Source organism: Nilaparvata lugens, chromosome 6 (genome assembly GCF_014356525.2).
Source record: "Nilaparvata lugens isolate BPH chromosome 6, ASM1435652v1, whole genome shotgun sequence".
Classification (NCBI taxonomy): domain Eukaryota; kingdom Metazoa; phylum Arthropoda; class Insecta; order Hemiptera; family Delphacidae; genus Nilaparvata; species Nilaparvata lugens.
In genome coordinates this window covers 33,266,355-33,289,388 of record NC_052509.1, presented here as the reverse complement: position 1 = coordinate 33,289,388, position 23,034 = coordinate 33,266,355, and positions in this window count along the sequence as shown.

Genomic DNA, 23,034 nt, shown 5'->3' with positions numbered 1-23,034 from the left:
ACAAGATTTCTGATAGAAGCCACAAACCAAACCGCTCATTGGTAGGCTTGATTTTATTACCACATAGCATAGGTACATTAAACACCTTAGAAGTATCCATGTTTACTGCACCGTTGACACTATCAAACTGAACGAATACAGATCAATGCAGTGGTATTAATAGTAAGATAGTTGAGAAATGACGTCATACAGACTTATTGAAACAAGATTTGGATGCTGTCAAAGACTGGTGATGTGACATGAGGTGGTGGAGTGGGCCTCGTTTAAACAGTCTTCGTTGAAAGCATAGCAAGGTGATTTCTTACCTATACGAAAAACAAAAGAATAACGATCAGGATGATATAGAATAAGAGTGATAGAGTACAACTGCATGTTTTTAAATCAGTTGTGAATTAGCATTGGTAGAAGAATGCTGTGTGAAATTTTATCTCAACAACACATAATGTTGCATGAAAGATTAAGATTATTAACTTTTGATAGAAGATGGTCGAAATCTTCTCAGCATTTGTCGGCGGAAAACATGGCAAAAGAAGGATTTATATTCGCATGTGTACCAGACATTGCGCGCTGTGTATTTTGTTCAATTTATCTGGGAAAATGGGAAGAAAGTGACATACCAGCAATAGAACATGCAAGGTACAGTCCAAACTGTGCATTGAGAAGGAAAGATAATATAACAATTGAAGAGGAGAATTTCGATAATAATATTCTACGTCAATATGAAGAAAGATATTTTACTTTTAACTTTTATTTTGAAAATCATCATCGACATCTACACTGTGACTATTGTAAATCATTATCTGATAAAGCAGACTATTTTGCGAGAAATGGTTATTTCTTACATAAAAATCACTATCTGCAATGTGTGTATTGCAAATATATTATCGAAAATCCATTTGAAAAAGTAATACATTTACCATTTTGTTTATATGAAGAGTGCGAGAAAGAAGGAGGAGGAGAAGATTAGTCAGAAAATCCTCCCCTCCGAGGACAAAAATTGTCCTCTGATGACAAAAATCCTCCCCTCCAAGGACAATAATTGTCCTCAGAGGACAAAAATCCTCCCTCCAAAGACAAAAATCCTCCCTCTGAGGACAAAAATTCTCCTCCGAGGACAAAAATTGTCCTTCAAGGACAATTTTCCTCTCCTCCGACTCTCCTGAGAGGATAAAATCAAAGTAAAAATGTACTTACATGTGTTGGTTGATGCGTGAATGACAGGTATCTCCTCGGGTGTACATGTGCAGGTATAGTTGGCTATCTGGCTATGCTTCCTTTTCGGATTGCATGTTAACCTCTCAGGTATGTTGCCTTGACGAGAGCTCAACTGCTTATGAGGTGGGAAGCCGAGTTGTGAGGTGAGCCTCAGAAATCAATACAACAGTTAGTGAGAGAGTTCTTCAATCCAGGGGGTCACTAGTTCATATTAGGAGTATGTTACAGACATAATAATAGACAGGCAGAGACAAGTTAACAGAAGCAAGTAGATGTAAAAGTTATAAATTAAATATGCTGTATATTAATCAACTGAAATCAGCATATGAAGGACAGTCTGTATGATAACTCTCAAATAGCATCAGCTTCTTCAGATAGATAGAAAATCACAACAATTTTTTCTCTTTAGCACTTTTAATGTTATTTTTGTATCTTGAAAAAGGACGAAGGAGTGAGTCAAATTTGTTTTTAAACGAACTTGACCTGTAGAAAACAAACTTGAATTCACATTCGAAGAGTACGGTAAGTGTTTAATGATTCATCAATTCCTTCAAAAGTTATTGTAGAATGTACAAACAAACATACAAACAAATCCACAGACGGACAACGACTTTGGCCTTGAGGCAAAAGTGAGAACTCGCTGACGCTCGTTCAATAAATGAAGAATATGAACTGTAAATTCCTTCTTCTTTTCAATTGAATAAGATATTGCTGTGCATTAACTGTTGTTTGTTTAATAACTATGTTCAACAGCTTAACAGATAAATCCTCAGACTATTTGACTGATTAAGATACTAAAAATGGAAAAGTGAGATTAAAACCCTCCCTTAGTGAATCCAGTGGAAAAGCCTTAAGAGCTTGAAGGATAGTTCAGTTACTTGAAAATTTGTTAAAAACTCCCAATGCAATGCTTTATGTAAGAACTCTCCTATAACGGTTCCATCCCGCAAAATTTTCTATAAGGAAAAAGCAATTGAAAATTGAGAGAAAGAAATGTTACATTATTCACAGTTTTCTACTTTTGTAGCAATCACTCGTTAAGGCAGAGGGAGTTACGCCATCATTTCCCTAGGTGTTGGTTGAACTAACAGCATGCCTGCAGTTTCTGAGTGGAATATTTTTAATGACTGAAATTGCACTTCAAAGTCAAACATGAGAAATCTTAGCAAAAGATCAACCACCAGGAATATTCTAGTTCTGGATTAATTTCCACTCAATACAAGCATAATATTATGATGATTCAAATTAAAGCTAGCAAATGTAATGTGTTTGAATGTAATAATGGCGGTGGCATGTCTCTGGTAAGGAAGTTGGAGACGCGGAAAATGACAGTTCTCATGCAAAATGAATGCAAAATGAGTGTCGGTCTTCTAACGAAAATTGCAGCTTAGAAAGTGATGCTTTGCTAGCCAGTAACACCGATTAAGTTTAATGCAGTACAGCTTCGCGTCTATAAGATTCACTTCAAACGGCCAGCACCAGTTTATTTGGAGGCGCTGTAGCTATTAATAAGGAAGGCTGACAGTTGAGAGTGGATCTCACTATAGCGACCTGGCACGGCTTGTGGGAAATCTTTGATAGCGCATTAAATCATGCATAAGTTACAGTTTAGAAAACGAACATAGTCGCATCATTGGATCAACGACTTAAAAATTCTAGTCTAGCATGGTTTTTATGTATAAGTCTGACTATCAAACAACTTTCTTCCCTTAGTGTCTTCAATAACTGAGAAAGTCATGCGTGGCCAACCAGAGGTGACGTGATTAGTATTCGCTGGCTGACTGTCAAACCTGATGAACAGGGCTTACTGATGCAGAAACATTGTCAAATAGTAAATCATCCTGTCTAGATTACTCCTACAAACTAGATGAACTTTTTTCCTCATGGATTATCAGCGATTCAGCATTGTGAAGTCATCGTACGTTCAAAGCATTATGTATATATTTATTAAGTATATAGTTCAGTTTATTGTGAACATACTTGAGATACTTGAGAATAGTGGAATCATAGCCGAATGATCTTATCGATGACTTGATAACCCAGTGGTGCCTTTATCGATCCAGGCATTACCAAGATGTTCAAGCAGCACAATCCTGTGTTTTCGATAGGCACGATGAGTCCGTATATTCCGGCTGCCTGAAAACTGTGAGGATGATGATGCACGATGAATGGACTTCTTTGTGAGCTCTTCGAACACTGATAGAGATTTCGGAAAACTTGACAGTAGTGGAGCTAGCCTCAAGCAGTTGCCTTTCCATCGGGAGTACAAAGTCTTTAATAAATATTATCTAATTTGAGCAAATTATTCTTGCACTTCAAACGCTGATTGAACCACTTCAGTAACGTACTATCAATATTTGAGACTCCATTAATAAACTGCTTCACAAATCAATACATGTAATCTTCATTTTGCAAAAATATTATTGAAGCTTGAGCAAAATTCTAATTTACAAATAGTAAATCTTACATTTTATCTCTTGTAAGATAGTAAGGCATGACTGAACTGAATATAGGTCGCTGTTACAAGCCAGAATGTTTATTCTCTTTTAGGCTCTCATATGTAATAACAATCTATTCTTCCAGTATACTGCCTCGGACATTCACAGTCTAGTGGTAAATCACATTCTTATACCATTATGATGCAATAAAGTGGTCAACAACTCAATGAAGATGACTTGTGGAATTGAAAATCAAACAGGATGATAGAATATGATGTTATTGCATTATATTCTATTGCAATTACCAGACTATTGAGATAAATCAAGTTAATTGAAGTTTTGATAATATTTATTCACGTTGGCGTTATTGATTCTAAAGTTTATAAGTACATTGACCATTAGCCATCTCTTGATTCTCTTGTACCGATAATTAGGAATCATTATGTTAGGTAATCATGTCATCATGTCTGAGTAATGGATAATACTTGATTGGTTGATAAATACTAATCAATACAGCCCTTCAATAAACTCCTCTCTTAATGTGGATTCATGTGGAACAATTAAAATTACTGTGATGAAGTTCTGATCTTTGCAATGATTGGTTTTTTAATTATCATATTTTGTTGTATTTGCCAACGGCTATCTCTGTTCTTTTCACCCCCAGGTTCCGTACTATATTCTGTTGAGAGTATGTATGAAACGTTCACACATGCACGCACACACATACAGCCAAGCGGCTTCAGTGAGTTGATGCATCGCTCTCCCCCACATCTGTTTTGGCATGTATTCCTACAGATATGGGCGGGCGCGATGACATCATTTCCCCCCCTTTCAAATTGCGTTCACCTTTTCAGATTTGTTATTTGAAATAATATTCTTATCATTCGAACAATGTTATAATGTTCAGTATCGCTGTAGCTCTCGTTGCAGAAGGTCATTTTGAACCGATGCTCCGTTATCGTAACCTTCTTATCTTTGCTATGCAGTAACTTTATTCTACAGTCGTGCCTCTCTTTTATTAATTTGGTTAATTCTGTACAGTTTTTACTTGTTTTCTTCTCCTTCCGTTTCCAAACTTTTTTATTTTCCCGAATTTACCTCTAAAATGAGTGATTGTGCGAGTTGCAATTTGTCCGTAAATCGTTTGGCTAAGGACGGAGTGTTGTGCTTGCAGTGCGGCTTAATTTTCCATGGGAAATGTGTCGATGGTGGAAAGATCTTAAGTGAGCCTGAACTTGAACTTATATCAAAAAACAGGTCGTGTAAAAACTGTTTATCGGAACTGAGAATACATTGTAATAGCAGCTCAGATACGCCAGTGAAAACTACACCAGGGAAAACGGCTACTGGTTCAGATTCTCAAGCTTCAAATAACACTGACACGTCAACAATAACAAATGATGCTTTTAAAAAATTGTTATTGGACTTAAAAAACGAGATTCTTAGTGGTCAAGCCAAGCTGGAGGAATCGCTTGATGCGTGTAAGCAGCAGCTCAGTTTGAACGCCATTATTCTTACAACACAGAGTGAAATCATTAAGGCTCAGGAGGAGATCATCTCATCTTTAAAAATGGATAATATAGAACTGAAAAAATGTCGAACTTTTGACTAATGAGTTGGATGCACTCGAGCAGTATGGCCGGAAGAATACGCTGGAGATTCGAGGTGTGCCGGTTTGTGATAACGAGAATGTGGCAGATTTGGTGATAGCGACATGTAAGGCGGTTGGCGTGACTGTGGGAGCCGAGGCGATTGACGTATGTTACCGCCTAAAGAAGAGTGCAGCGCAGCTGACGCCCACCATCGTCGCCAAGTTTGTGCGTTGCGATGTCATTCACCAGGTGCTCGCAGGCAAGAAACAGTTGAGGAAGCTGTCCTCTCGAGTCTTTGGCAATCAAGGTGACGATCAACCAATTTATATTGATTTGTCATTAACTCTAGAGCGGAAAAGGTTACTAGCTCAAGCTAAAAAAATTCAGAAGGACCTGGGGTTCAAGTATGTTTGGGTTGACTGGCATGGAAATCTAAAGGTCCAAAAGGTGGATAAGGGAAAGGTGTTTACTATGAATACAGATAATGATCTAAACGCTCTTATGGCCACCTGTACTTGACTCCTTAATTTTTCGAAAGAAGAGTCCAACTTGACTGACTGATGGTACCTATTTTCATTTGATAATGTAGATTTTTTCCCAAATAAGAATAATTCTAATAATAATTGATTAGCTTTTGTTTCTTTTCCCATTACTCTCATTTAATTATTTCCAGTTATATTTTTAACTTAATTTGAATATTATTTTTTTCCCACATCTCAATATCATGCGATTTCTATTTAATGATTCAAATGTATTGCAATGAACGAGAAAGGCGTAGTTCTTTTCTTTTCCCCTATCCATCCTTGCTTTTCTGTAACAAGTGATTTGTATCTTCGTATTGTGCCTTATAACGGAGGGGGATGTAATGGGGAGAATTCTCAATTGTGCTTATTCTAAATGTGTGAATTATGTGAATGAAGTGAGAACGCTGAGATGACTTTTATTCTATATTCGATTTTTATTTCACTTTAATAATGTACATATGTATCTTTTATGAGATGTTCATAGGTCTTAGTTATTTTTGGAGGGGATTATTGCCTTGGAGTGAACGGAGAGACTGTGTTAACTAGTAAAAAAAGAATATAAATAAGTAAATAAAATATAAAAATTGATAAATTGCACTCTAGGCTGCAACGGCTTACTTGTCAATTCAATTAAATGTTTGATTCTTGTTCTTTTCATGATTTTGTTCCTCGATAAAACTTTCCAAGCAATCTTATCATTAGAGTGCCTAGTCCGGATAGCATTGTCGACCCTGATCACCAACTTCTCTAGTTACAGTTCTCTTTCAAAAATACAGCGAGATTCCTTCATCTACTTCTGTTCTTATCGTAGTAACAGTTTGCAATAGAGCAAAAGTGATGCAGTTTCTCCTCTCACTCACGGCGGTATCTCTCTCTTACATTAAGCACTTTGTTTTTATTTTTATTCTTGTTTTTATTTTCGTTCATCGATAGTAGCCTACTATCTCAGTCAACTGGATTATCCTCTCTTTTTCGAGGTAAACAAAATATAGGAATGCCGTACAGAAAGATGATCAAGTTTACGGTAAAATTTCGTTTGAGGCATGGCTTGAATGTGCCTATACCACTTCTTCTCTATACCTAATTTAAGTAACTTTTAAAATTAAAAACTAACAAATTTTCATTTAACGTTAATTTTTTTTTTATCACATGGTTTTTCAAAGAAATTAGTAGCTTATATCTCTTCTACTTTCTCTTGTCTATTTTTTCTCTTTCCTTATTAATCTTGAATTAAATTTTTAATAACCTTTCATGGTTATAGTTGATAATTTTGACAATGAAGCTGCACAGGAATGCTACGATACAATTGAGTTAGATAATATTCTTCCACCCCTACCAATTAATTTTGTTAATGATGTGGAGAGGAGTTCAATGAGTGTTCTTCACATGAACATACGAAGCCTAAACAAGAATTTCGATGAATTCGCCTACACAATTGAAAACTGTTCCTTAAAATTTGATATTATAGTATTGTCTGAGACGTGGATGAGCGAAGACGAGCCTTTCAACTATGTTTTGAATGGTTACTCGTCAATAAATCAGCCAGGTAAGAGAAATAGAAAGAATGGTATCTGTGTTTTCATCAGTAATGAACTGTCTTTTAACAAATTAAACATTGAAATTATGGAATCAGACTCATTGATACTTAATATTAAAAATCCTATCACTAAAAATGAGATCAATTTAATTGCAATATACAGATCACCCTCTCTATCAGCAAATCTTTTTTCGAATGCTTTGGAAAGTACTTTAGAAAGACTGCTCGCACATAAAAATATAATTCTAATTGGTGATATCAATATCAATCTAAAACAGACTACCGCTATTTCTATTGATTATTTCAACATATTGTCTTCAAACGGTTTCGTCTCCTATATAAATAAACCTACTCGAGTCCAAAATCAATCGGAATCGTGCATTGATCATATCTTTTTCAAAAATAGTTCCTTCAAAGCTGAAGATTTGATAGGTGCTATTTTCAAGACCGATATAACTGACCATTACAGCACCAGTATCCATATTAAAACCACAGATGGTGGTTCTGATAGGCCTAATTTAGCAAACACTATTACTGAAAAAATTGTTTTCAATAAATTAATTTCAAATCTTGAAAATGAAGATTGGGAGGAGGTAATAAATAATAATAACATCCATACACTAGTACACTCTTTTGAACAAAAACTTTCAACCCATATTGAAAATGCAACTATCAAAATAAAGACATCACACAGAAATAAACCACTAAAGAAATGGATCACCACCGGACTAATAAGAGCTATTCAAACCAGAAATAAAATGCACAAAAAACTACAGAAGCAACCACATAATAACGAAATGAAACAATGCTACACTCGCTATAGAAATGTCCTAAACAAATTACTGAAAGAAACCAAGATTAGGTATTACAGAAATAAATTGGAGCAAAGTAGAGGTAACTCCAGGAAGACATGGAATACCATAAATGAAATACTTGATGTAGAAAAGAAAAATTCAAAGACTGATATTGATCCTGAAATTTTAAATAAACATTTTTCGTCTATCGGGAGAGTACTCGCAGAAGAACTGAATAAAGAAAATAAAAACATCCCTCCTCCAAAAAAAGTCAAAATTCCCGTTTTTCACGAATAGGTTTCCCAAATTCCTTTTTCCTTCTCCCAACAAATGAGGAAGAAATTATCAAAACAATTAAAGACCTCAAATCCAGCTCAGCACCAGGAATTAATAACATAAATAATAGCTGTCTAAAAATCATTGCCCACTATATTGCTAAACCGTTAAAAATTATAATTAATAAATGCTTTGAAGAAGGTTTCTTTCCGGAGGAGTTCAAGGTGGCTAAAGTCATACCTTTACATAAATCGGGAGATGTTGACGATCCCAATAACTACCGCCCAATAAGCTTGCTAAGTGGATTTTCAAAGATCATGGAAAATCTTATTGAAAAGCGGCTAGTACAATACATGGTTGTGAGTAAGGTGATTCACCCTAACCAGTTTGGATTTCAAGAAGGAAAAAACACAGAAGACGCTATTTCGTTATTAGTAGAAACTTTAACTTAAAATTTTAGTAATAATAAAAAATCTATTGCAATTTTTATTGACTTGAAAAAAGCATTCGATACTGTCCCACACACCAAACTGTTGGAAAAGCTCAATAGAATTGGAATTCGAGGTTTGCCCCTGAAACTTTTTACAAGCTATCTTGAAGGTTGCTCTCAAATATTATCAATTGAAAATAAATCCAGTACTGAAAATCTTCTAGATTACGGCTTACCGCAGGGGACTGTACTCTCACCAATTTTATTCATACTATACATTAATGACCTCCTGAATCTCGACTTGCAAAATGGTGAAACAATCTCATTTGCCGACGACACCACTTTAGTTTTTTTGGGTGATAACTGGGAGAGTACTAAAATATCAGCTGAGAAGGGTATTTCCAGGGTCAAGAACTGGCTTGACTATCATACCCTGACTCTGAATCATAAAAAATCCTCATTCATGACCTTCACACCAAATGCTGCTACTCAACCTGTAAACCGAATAAACTTGAAAATTCATAATATCAAATGTAATAAAATAGATTTGAATGATTGTGACTGTCCTAAACTAGAGGACTCTAAAACCGTTAAATACCTGGGAATAATTGTTGACCGTCATCTGAGATGGGATTCCCAGATCCAATCTCTATGTCACAAGGTCAAGTATCTAACAAATGAATTTTACAAAATGAGCCAGTTGAAAATGCAACAAATTACTAGAATGACCTACTTTGCTTACGCACAATCTGTGTTGCAATATGGAATTAGGGTATGGGGGGGTACTGCTGAATGTCATATAAACAAGATCTTCAATGTTCAAAAACATATAATAAAAGTGGTACTAAGCAAACCAAGGCTGTATCCTACTAGAATTCTCTTCCAGGAATCTAACATACTTACAATCAAACAGCTCTACTTGAAAAATTTAATTTCATATTTATTAGAAAACAAAAATCTTTTCAATAACCGAATTACTCCATATAACACGCGCCAAACTTACAGGAGATCTGACTTACCTGAAACTAATCTAACAGTATGTAAAATGCAATTTCCGTATAGATGTGACAAACTAGTAAATATTATACCACAAGACTTCATATCAGACAATCAAAATTTCTATAAGAGAAAAGAAATCTTATCATGGATCAAAACATCACCTGACGTTTTCAGTAATCAAAGGCAGTAGCTTATAACAAATTCTAAATTTACGTTTCTCCACTCACCTCTTCTCATCACCAGTTGACTTGTGCATTCACTGTGCTTCTTCTCTTTCTCAGGTTTTCCCTCTTATATTGTAAAAAAAAAACAGTTCTTCATTTCACTCTGTATTTCAAATTTATTTTACCATTAGGCTATTCTTAGTCATTTATTATATTCTATTTTATAAATATTTTTTCTTTTCTACGTTTCTCAATCTTTATATTCTCTTACTCATGCTCGCGAACAGACGAAAGTCTTGCGAGCTACACATTCTTTTGTACTCTTTATTTATTTTGTATTTTTGTGTATTTAAACTATGTAAAATGTGCAAAGAATGAATAAATTGAATTGAAATTGATAAGCACATAGCAATCTGATACATGGTGTGAATTCATTTCCAACTTGATTGAAAATTAAACCAATTCAATTTTCTTTTGATTAAGTTGGTATAATGATTAATTAATTAATTAACCTCAGTTAATGTTCAACCATTGAGTTGGAAGGTAAGAAAATGGTATGTAGGAGAAAGCATAGTTCGAGGAAATGAGGTAGAGGAATCTTGAGTTCAGTGGCAAAAGTTTTTAAGGGTGTGACGGGTTTGGCAGGTAATGTCACATCCACTATTCTAAATAAGCAAATTGACAATCTGCAAGATTAAATTTACATTCCTGGCTATCAGTGGTGCGGGCCGGGCACAAAGGTTAATGAAATGTTAAAGAGAGGTGATCAAGGTATAAATTCATTAGATAGAGCCTGTGAGGTACATGATATAGCGTATACACAAAATAGCGATAATAAAACTCGAGCGATACCTAACAGAGCTCTAGCGAACGCAGCGTGAGACATATTCAAAAATCCACAAACACCCCTTGCCGAGAAAGCACTTAGCTATCTTGTTACAAACGTCATGAAAGCTAAAGCAGCATTTGGTGGGTCTTTGAGAAAGAAGAAGAAGAGGAAGAATGAGAGGAGAAGTTATACTGATGATATTAGACGCAAAGCTATAGCTCAGTTGAAAAAGCATATTGCAGGAAAAGGGTATTTTTTGAAGCCTTTTCCTCAAATAACTAGTGGGGGGAGAGTTTTAATCCCACCCTCTTTACCACCACTACCACCATCATCATATGGAGTGAGTTTATTCCCCCAAAAACAAGTTAAGAAACGTAGAACAACAGAGAAGAGTAGGAAGAAGAAGAAGAAGAAGAAGAAGACATGAATATTGAAGGAGAATTAAGTAATTATGATTTTGATTGGTCGAAATTATTACAGATTTGGCTAAGAGGTATATGCTAGATGCATTACCCAAAAAAATTCTAAAAAACGAGAATGCCATTGTGAATTTAGCAAGGGAAAGCAAGGATGGCACACATTGGGTTGCATATAAAAAAGTTGGTTCTAATGTTTGGTATTTTGATCCAATTGGAAATTTATAACTGCCATACAAATTGGACAAATATTGGAAAAAAAAAATTGGAGTAAATATATTTTATAATGTAGAGCACATGCAACCATTAAATAGTGATTTTTGTGGTCATCTTACATTATTGTTTCTTGCAAATCAGTTGTAATTAAGTGTTTGTGGTGAACACACACACACATTACAAGAAGGTTATTATTACATTAAGATCTAACACAAGTATCCTCTACAAACATTCACAAGAAATTATAGAATTGGATAAAAATCGTGAATGAGAAATTGGATTGATTAATTTTTGTAGTTACAAAAGTATTGCAAACGTTAACAAAGGGACAAATTTCAGCTTCAAATATGGTGATAGATTGATTGAGCTGGATACGGGTGCATATGAAGTTGAGGATATTATAAAATCTTTAAAGAATAAATTGAATATTGATGAGAAGAAGAATAAACTCATTATATGTGCAAACACAAATACTATGAAGGTTGAAATTCATTCTGATAAAGCTATTGATTTAACACGTACTGATTTGATTGGTAAGATACTTGGTTTTGATAATGTTGTTTTGCAACCAAATAAATGGCATTATTCTCAGCATTTGGTTAACATAACAAGCATTGGTAGTATTGTACTCGAGTGTAATTTAGCATGTGGTAGTTACTCTGACGGAAAACAAAAACATATAATCTACGAATTTTTGCCAAAGGTTCCTAGTGGCTATTCAATGAACGAAGTATCATCACTGATTATTTATGTACCTTTGAATACGCATCGAATTCAAACTATTAATGTAAAGGTAACAGACCAGAACAGATCGTTTATTGATTTTCATGGAGATACAATTACAATTAGGTTGCACATACGTGGAAAACAAAAGTAAACGTAATTGGTTATCTTGTTTTCAATCCACGTTCAAATAAGACGTGTACACACAATGTCATTAGTGAGACAAACGTGAGAGCATCAAAACCTGAAAACAAATGTGCTTTGTCGGCTAAAAGTGCGAGAATATTAGAAAAGTTAGGTTTTATAGTTGATTGGCGGAATGTTAGGAGGAGGAGCCGCAATTAGTGGAATTCTGGATGTGGAGACAGACCTTCAGTTTTATAATGATATAACCAAATTCCAATTTCACACTCATACAGTTCATTCGGGACAAGAAATAAAAAACTCTGACGAGGCATGTATTGGCATAAATTCTTTAGATGTCTATTCTTCACCTTGCAAATCATTTATATCTATTGAGGGAACAGTTAACTGTACAAAACCGGGAACAGAGCCGGCTGATCCACCAGTTGCGGCAGACTATAAATTAAGCAGTAATGTGATCGGCAACCTTTTTGACGAAGTACGATATGAATTAGCAGGTCAGCGAATTTCTAAATCAATATTGATTGGATTAACATCCACAATTAAAGCTATACTAGTGAGGAATACGCTCGATAAGAACACATATCACTTGGCTGGTTTTGACAGAGCAGGATATGCGCTAACAGATAATAAATTCACTTTCTGTGTACCGCTGAAATTAATCCTTCCGTTCTTTGAAGATTTTCAAAGAATAATTTTGAATTTGAAACAGGAACTCGTCTTATTGAGGTCACCGACAGACCTAAATTATGTTGAGTCCGCAACTGGAACAAGCATTAGTGTGAAAATTACAAAACTGCAATGGAGAATGCCCTACATAACTTTAGAAGATCACGTAAGACTGAAATTTTTGAGACTGTTCGATGCTGACACTCCACTGAAATTAGGTTTCCGGCATTGGGAAATTTGTGAATTACCAAATTTGCAAGATTCACTCAACCATTCTTCGGTGATTCATCGATTTTTGATAGTCCAAAATATGTTATAATTGCATTTCAAACCGATCGTAAGAATAAAATCAAAAAATCAATATCTAATTTCGATAGCTGTGGTATTTACAATGTTAAAGTATATTTGAACAGCGAGTATTATCCATATGAAAATCTGCTAGGTAAAAAGGAGGTATTATACCAGATGTTTTTGGATTTCGCGCCCTCGTATTATAATCATTCAATCAATAGCGAACTCGGAACAGAAATTGACTTTAAAACATTTTGTGATTCAACACCACTGGTTTTTGTGGACTGTTCACACCAAGCAAGTCATTTGAAATCTCCGACAGATGTTTGTATTGAAATGGAATTTGATAGTGCAGTACCTGCAAAAACTTCCGCCTATTGCGTTTTAATTAGCGATTGTGTGATGGAGTACACACCTCTGATGAGCATGGTGAAAGAAGTTCAGTAATTTTATTGATAGAGTGCACTGCGTACAATATTATATAAGGTGTGCACTCTGACAAATTTGGTTCATTATCAGTTTCACCTTTGAACAGGTAACATCTAAAATGTCCTATTCTTTTTATTCTGATATTTTGGACAAAGCGCAAACTCAGTCTATTGGTATCTAGTGCGATCTTGATTCTGATAGTTTCTATTATGAACCAAGGTGCAGCACACCGATCCAAAAGCCACAGGAGGTGGGGGAGGAGCAGAAACGGGAGGAGGATGAGAGGGAGAAAGACGGAAGATTCGACGAGCCCGCCGAAGAGAAAGAAGTGGACAAGCAAGCGAGTACGAAAATTGCTACAGTTGATCTTCACTGGTTTAAACAAGATTGTAATCAAATCATTGTGAAAGAACTTGCCATAATTGATCAGTTTAATAATTATATTGTATTCCATTTCAAATCACCATTTACAAAGACAGAATTGAGTGCAAAATTGTACATGTTGCCTGTCTACAATTAATGAAGAAAGACCACTTAATTACTCTATAATAGTCCCAGCCTTCACTTAGTTTTGTTCATTCGCTTATCATGGATCCAAGAAAGTGGTTGGCTGCTGACAATGAGTTGGAAGTGAGGTTAAAAAAACTGTATTGATTGGTATGATGAGTGTGAAAGTGCAATTAGGAAATCAACTCGTAAAAATTATAGTTTGGCGAAACAATTAAAAGACATTTTTCTAAGCATGGTTAATTTAAATGACATAAGAGACTATCTATGTTATTATCATCCTCATAATTTGTGTATAGATAAGTTAATTAAAATTGAAGATGAAATTATGAATAGTTGTGGTGAAATGTGTAGATAAACTTTTTCTGTGTTCAAATGATTTTTCATTCCAATATCCCACTCACTTTTTAGTTTTAGTAGCCGGTCAGAGCTAGACCTGACAACAGCAACACGCATGTGGTGTGATCTTTTTTATACAAGTGAGACACGAGTCCCTCCAAGCAACTGTTGATGGTAATAAGTACAGCACGTGCACGTTGTCAATTTATAGAACAGAGACACATGCCAAACATCTGGGAGGGCATTAACATGCAGTGTTATGGTTTTTCAAACTTAAAAAAATTAACTCGTCTCTTGATGAAAAAGTATCATTTAAAGTATTTGATTCAATTGCAAAGAATATTAAATTTTCAACAGGATGTCAAGATGCTGATTTACCGTTAACAAAAACAGAAAATGTGCTCTTTCCAATTCTATCTGAGATATTTGAATTACTTGATATACTAGACAGTGGACATCTACATTATGATCGTACAAATGATTTGCCATTATCTGTTGTTAAAAACTCTGATGAACTTTGGAAATGCTTGTATGATATTGCAGATAAAAAATGTAAAAGAACTTAGATCATTGACCTCTCTGTAGAGATATGGATTCGCTTTAATCTGACAGTATAGCATTAGATGTAGAGAGAGATAGGGAATTTCTCAATTCACTTTAATCTGTCAGTATAGCAATAGATGTAGAGAGTGATAGGGATTTTCTCAATTCACTTCAATCTGTCAGTATAGCAATAGATGTAGAGAGAGAGAGAGAGGGAATTTCTCAATTCACTTTAATCTGACAGTATAGCAATAGATGTAGAGAGAGAGATAGGGATATTCTCAATTCCCTTTGATCTGTCAGTATAGCAATAGATGTAGAGAGAGAGAGAGGAAATTTCTCAATTCACTTTAATCTGTCAGTATAGCAATAGATGTAGAGAGTGATAGGAAATTTCTCAATTCACTTTAATCTGTCAGTATAGATGTAGAGAGGGAATTTTCCCCCTCAAAGGGAAATTATTTTTTCCCTCACTTCCTTCATCCCCCTCATCACCACTGGGGAAGGGGAAGGGAAAATCCATTTTGAGAGAGAGAGTGTGAGAGAGATATCTCTTTCTCTTTCTTCATCCCCCTCATCTCCACTGGAGCAGGGGAAGGGAAAATCTATTTTTAGAACGGAGAGAGAGAGATATATCTCTTTCTCTCTCTTCATCCCCCTCATCACCACTGGAGCAGGAGAAGGGAAAATCTATTTTGAGAGAGAGTGAGAGAGAGATATATCTCTTTCTCTTTCTTCATCCCCCTCATCTCCACTGGAGCAGAGGAAGGGAAAATCTATTTTTAGAACAGAGAGCCCCCTCGTCTTCACTGGGCAAGGGGGAGGGAGAATCTATTTTTAGAACAGGGGATGGGAGAGTGGTGAGAGGGGGGGAGGGGGATTTCGAGCAAAAAAGTGCGTTTGAAGTATCAAGTTATACCTACTTATATTCATATACCCGAAAAAGTGAGCACTTTCATAAGATTATCTATGTTTTGTGTGGTCCATGCCCTCCCTGGAGCTAGGTCTGCCACACATGGTGCCCAACTCAGAGCTTTGAAGAGGCCACTCATTGATTGCAGAGATATTGTTGTTCTGTATATTACAGCAACAAAGATAGGGAAAATTTTTGGGAACTTTACTATTGTAAAATTTTTCAATTCTGGTTATAAGCTGTGTTATTATAATCTTCATGAGTCAAAAGTATTATCTTGAACAATCAAGAATAAATAAAAAACGTGTCACACACGATCATTCAATAATAAAAGTCAGTCATTCAATAAAATTTGAGGGAAAAAGCGAACTTGAAGATACTTCAGTGTTTCTAGGGCTTGAAAATAATTACCATAAAGATTAATTCAAAGGTCATTCCTTCTATTAGTGTTAGTAATTGTGCTAGACTCTATGTTAGTGATAAATGTCTATTCTCATACCTGTATTTGTTCACACATCAACTTGCAACTATAATTTTTGTTCACTTGTCACAATCACTTATTCCAATTTGCACTTGTTCTGATCAACAATTCCATACACTACAATTGAATCAATTTCTCCATGCACATTGTATCATCCTCGCTAGTTCACCATGTATGACACCAACTCAAACTCATTCGTCTCCTATCTGGACATACATCATTTGGAGCCTGTCGCCAGAGATGCTGTGATGTCCAATGCATCAGTTCCGCTGACCGCCTCATCTTCACACACCACTCCGTCGATAACTGAAACAGGAGAAAACTTATTACTGGAGGACACCCATGGACCTGCGATGATGGCACAAGAATTCGCCGCCCACAGGATGGTGTAATGGAGGTAATGTCTCAGATAGTAGAACATGTGGGTAGAGAGTTAGAGGAAATGCTAAAAAGGGACAGAGAGGAGCAGAGGGAAAATGAACGCCAACAGCAAGAGGAGAGAGACAGGCATTGATTGATTGAGTACTTTATTTATGTAGATTACAATATATACTGGCTTATACACTTATATACAATAGCTTACAATACAGCAAAATTATAGATGATTTTACATAATATAGACTAAGAAAATAATTATTGAACTGTATATGATATGAAAAAGTAATTTGTAATATAATAACTATAGATAATTATATTGTTATGCATTGTAACATATTAAATCTGGGTAGATAAAAAGCCCTAACAGAAATAGTAATAGGTCTAAAAATAAAGTAATTGGCTAATATCGCCAAGCAGATAATAACCAAGATTAGATAGCATCAGCTTGTTCTGGCTAAATGGTACAAGAACCTAAAAAGGATTTGAAGGAAGTTTATTGCTCATAAATAGATTGTTATATAAAATATTTGAAGATTGAGGTTATGTAGATGTATTCACGGATCGGTGACCTAGAGATCGATCAAACCGAAGAACGTAGAATCTGACCAAAACCCCTTGGCAGAGCTTTATTGCAATCGGATGGTGTGCAATGTGAAAAAACACCTGTCCACGTGGCTAATTATTAGGTAGCATGGAATTAATATTAATGTATAGAATATTAACTAGCATGCAAAGAGCATAAATAAAAAACCAAATAAAAATAATTTAATGTATTCAGGAAATAAGAGTTACCAGGCGCATGAATACCGCATAAAATTTGCATGCACCAATAGTAAAACGGCAGTTAATAGGCGGCAACTGTAGGCCAATTCAAAAATATTTATATATATTTATATAAATGTACTAGATTTGTGTTAAAAATTTGTGTAATCTATGTTATCGATATGGCTCGAATGCAAAGAAATTATTAATCATATAATCTAAGCAATATTTTGGTATTTTTTGTAAGATCTATTTGAACTAATGGCGGAGGATTAAGATATTTAAATTTTATGCTAATTTGAAAGTCGGAAAGAGGATCTGTAAAACTTGAAAAGGAAGAACCAGCACTCGCCAGCCAAATGCCACCATAAGAGGACCCCAAATATTTTAGAGCGTAGTACCTTACTAATGATTTTGTAAAAGTTAAAGTTAAAGTAAATTATTAAATTTCTTAAAAGACTTCGTGATGCTATTGTGAAGCAGAAGTCATTTTCATTTTTAATTAAATTTATAACCCCTTGGAGGAGACGATTCCGGCTACCATATTCCCGGACCACATGGAGTTGGATCGACATCGGCGGCTTACAAGAAGATTTTCGACACGTGAGTGATTAAATTTGAATTAGTGATGGGCGCCCTAGTGCTTCGAATTAATCTGATGATCAAAGCTAGCTCGCCGAAAGGGTTTTATTATAAATTAAGAAATTAATAAGAGTAATACTTGCGCAAGTAAAAATTAGTATTAAAGGTATTTATTTGAAAGAAAAATATAGATCAATATTTTAGAAATTTCTATTAAATCAAAGAAGTACAAAATCTAGGCTATTAAAACACATGCATACAATATTTAATTTTTTTGCAATACAATTTGCGATAATTTATTATAGTTCTAATTCACTAGATGAATGGCTCTACCTATTCCGTCAGGTGCCGAATCTTGCACCCTGAGATAAAAATATATATTCGATACAAATAAATCTACTAAATACTAGAGATTTTAATATATATATATTTGGATTATTAGTGGCTAATTTATCAAGCTGATCTTAGAGCACACATTTTTTGATTGAATTATCCAAGTCGACAAGTATTAGCAAGTGCATATCGCAGCTACATGCAAAAGAATGCATATGATTTTAAGATAAAGGCACATGGTAATGATTCGTGCCATAAATCTAGAATATAAAGTTAGCCTGTGATATTTTTATTGATTTCAATTATTGTTCTATTTTTATATTATATTTTTTATCGCTCTATATATATTTTTTGCCTCGATTGATCTTTGCATTATTGTGTAATATATGTATGAAACTTTCATGGTGTGCAATTATTTTTTATTCCTCAACACTATAGTATAAGTATCATTTATATATATATTTATTATTTATTGAATTACAAGAGTTATAGGAGAAGCCCATATCTAGGCCTATCAAGATTTTTTAAGACTGAATACTATTAGAAAACCACGACCTAATTATACCAAATCTCATGCTTTACCGACTGATGCCAAGCAAGAGGCTAATCGTTATTTAAATATAAAGAATAACGTGACACAAAGACATGTCGTACCAACGTGGGACTGATGATGAGAGCCAAGCTCATTGAATAATTATTTGAAATTAAGTCAATAACCATATTGAAAATTATAGATAACTTATACGAGTTGTGAGGAAAACTGGCGAAGGGAAATTTGTATTACTTTTTGGGGAAACAAGAGCTTTAAATAGAGAGAAATTATATGTTTTAAAGAAAATTTTATATTATTAGTACTGTGAAAAATTACATGTTTATAGAGAGAGATTATATTTTATAAGCCTAAACTGCTATTACTTTCTAGTCAAAAATATATTAGGTGTTTAAGCCGGTTGGAAAATAAGTCGCAGCCTGTAAACTAGCCAAGAATAAATCAACAAAACATTGAGGGCGCTAGAGCATTATAAAAAACTTAAGTATAAATACTTGTTGTAAGAGTATCCAAACACTTTACACATCACTGTTCACTGTAAGTCCCGGTTGTGTCTTTTTTTTTTTAAGCATTCTCGCTCATCATTCTTATCACTGTTTAATTAGCATTTATCATATTGACATAATGAATCACACTCCCGCAAACTCTGAAGTTTCATATATGTACGGCGGTTGCACAGATCCCACTTTGTCGACTCCGAGCACATCAAACCCCACCACGGTAGATGCCAATACGCCACGAGAAAGGGAACCAGGAAGCGTCGGGTCGATAGTCTTCGATCCACCAGGTCTGCAACCTCTATCCTCCACTCGAATCGACGCCGCTGACACACCATTGAATCAACGGATAGTAGAGATCAACTTTGAAGGGGGCGAGGAGCAGCCTGCAGAACCCGCATCGCCGGAGGCCGAGTCAACCTGGGCAAACAAAGTATATTTTCAATCACAGAATTAGATCCGCTTCAAAAGGTAATAATGGAACAACTAGTAGCACTTTCAACATTATGTTACAAAAACAATGGATAGTATGATGCAGGAGATTAAAAAGAGATTGCTACAGTAAAAGAGGAAAATAAACAAACAGTGGAACAGGGTATGAAAGAGCCACAGGCGCTATAAAATCAGTAGAACAACGGTTGGATAATATTGAAACTAAAGTAGAGAGTCATAGGGAAGAGTTAAAAGCAATGATAACCATACAAAAAGAAGTCAGGATAAAGTTACGGCAGGATTATCGAAAGGTTGGATACGGTTACATGTGAACTCAATGAAAGGATAGATAACCTAACTACACAAATCACTACACCCATTCAGGATATAACCAATACATTAAGGCCGATTGCCACCAAGAAATCCACAAACAAATTACCGTTGCCAATCAAGCTTAACAACTACAGTTGACAAAAATATTAACAGTATTAAAGAAATACAAAACAAACAGATTAATATGTCCACAAAAATGAACCAACTGCAAGGTAGCATCAACCAAAATACAGAAACCTGTAAAGCTTTAAACGGAACTCTACTAATTCAAAAATCCACTCTGACTCAATTAAATCAAGAAATAAACGCAAATAAAATTACATATAATAGTCAATGGCAGATAACACAGGAAAAATAATAGCATTGGAAAATCATATTCAACAACAACCTCAAGGGATTCAAACAGACAACCTCAATGTACATAGTATATTACAAGGACTAGGAAAATTTGACAATACTGATCGCCATTGCAACCTCAACCATTCATTGATCAGATAAAATTAGTACAAACTCTTGCACCTACCTCTTGGAATTTTTGGCGTCTCCGTTTGACTAATTTATTGATTGGCGAACCCCTGATGTTCTTTCGGAGTAGAGCCCATGAATTTACATCATTGATGAGTTTGTCGCTGTCTTCCTGGAAAGTATTGGAGCAGAAGTAAACAGTTTGACGTGCTAGCGACATTATATCATGCGATTTCAACCCTAACTTAGACGGTGCATGTACCACTTTCGTCACTGCCCTACAGTTTAAAATTCTCAATTGAGCGAGCCCATTAATGAATCGGCATTAGCAAGTATTATTTAAAGAAGCTACCGTATCAAGTTAGAATGGCACTCGCCACACACCCATTACTGATTGTAAGCAGCTGTAAATCATTTATATGGCATACAGTCTGCAATGGCAATATCAAACCACCGCTCAGACCAGAGATACGCACCAAATCTACATAACTCAAAATTAATCAGTATAACAGCCAAAATTATGAACCGGTATCATATGATCGCTACCGATCTGCTCCTCAATTTGAACGCCGCTATGAGCACAGGCAAAATGGTAACTGGAATAATGAAAAATTTCAAAATCGTCAACCAACCACTATGCCCAGCAGAGCAATCGTAGGAATCACTATGATGGCCGTGATCGATTAAACTCACATAATAATCACACTCAAACAATTACAACAGAAATTATAAACCGCCACCTCAACAAGTAAGCACAAATTATACATTAGCACATGCAATAGGATTGAATCAACAAAAAACCCAGAACCCAGCACCCACGACCCGCCACTAGATTACCAGAAACTACATCTAAACAATTATGTCTACATGATACACCCAATATAACATACAAGACAGCCTACCACCAAAACCAGCCGCAAACATCATCCCTACTAAGTTTCCTGTTCCCCACCGAAGAGCACCCTGCCACCGAAAGAGTCCACTGCTAAAATAACAGCCGCCAGGAGGAGACCACCACTATACTACCTGTTTTGACCGCCACCATACTACCTGTTTCGACCACCACCATGCATCCGCACACAGAGCCTACACCCGCGCATCATATCACCACACGGCAAACCAAGGACCCCATGGAAGAACGAGAGGACGGCATCCAGGAGAAGAGGAGCGACCACCGCAAGGCCCGGAGACGGAGGCGCCCGAGGACACCCGACCGGTATCAGGACGAGGAGGATAACATGCAGGGAAAAAGAGCATGCATCGCAAGGCCCGGAGGCGGAAGAAACGGAGGAACCGCGCGCGCCGATGGAGGCCGCATGCACGATTTAAACGCCCGAGGAGGACACCGGACCGTCACCGAGGAGGACAGGAGCGGACCGACGGCATGCATCCGCGGCACATACGTTTTCAAGAGGGCAAACCAGCTATGTGACCGGAAGAATAGGCCAAAGGAATATGATAAAACGGAGCTGCTTACGAAACTACTATGGATTCATGCGTGGAGGATAATTTAAAGTGGACTACTTATTGAGGTTAATTAAGGATAAACGGTGTTTGAGAAGAATGGAAGCAATAAAAAGTTATATTAATAAAATGGAAGTACCTGGATTTATATGTGGAAGATATATTATTAAAGAACTAATTAGTGTTTTGATTTATGTATTGTGTGGATTACCATGGCTGTGATAATATGAAAAGTGATGCTATAATTAAGCCATGTTATTGTTAAAAGAATTTATTAGTGTTGATTGGAAGTGTTATTATTGAATTGTTTATTATGATGAGAGCCTAATAATGAATTTAAAGTGAAAGTATCGGATGAAGATGATTGGAAGCTTTATATTATAAAGTCGTTTATTGGTGTAACTAGAATTATAAACAATGCCACTAAAGTGAAAATATCGAGACTCAACGGAATAAATAGAAATAATAAGGAAGAAACAGAACCAGATCAAGGAATTGTTTTAAAAGATACACCAGATACAAGGGCTTTAAATTCATGAAGATAAATTATCAATTAGGACAGCCTCACCAACGGATAGCAGATAACCGAACGGCCTACAGCAACATCTACAAACAGAATGCAAGAAGATGCAAGTAAATCACAACATTTTCTACATGCTATATCGTCAAATTTGAAATAATATGATAAGAAGTCAAGGAAAACATTATTATCAAACCGATTACTAACCTTCCTAATAAATTTAATCTTGGCATAGGACCGCATGGCAAC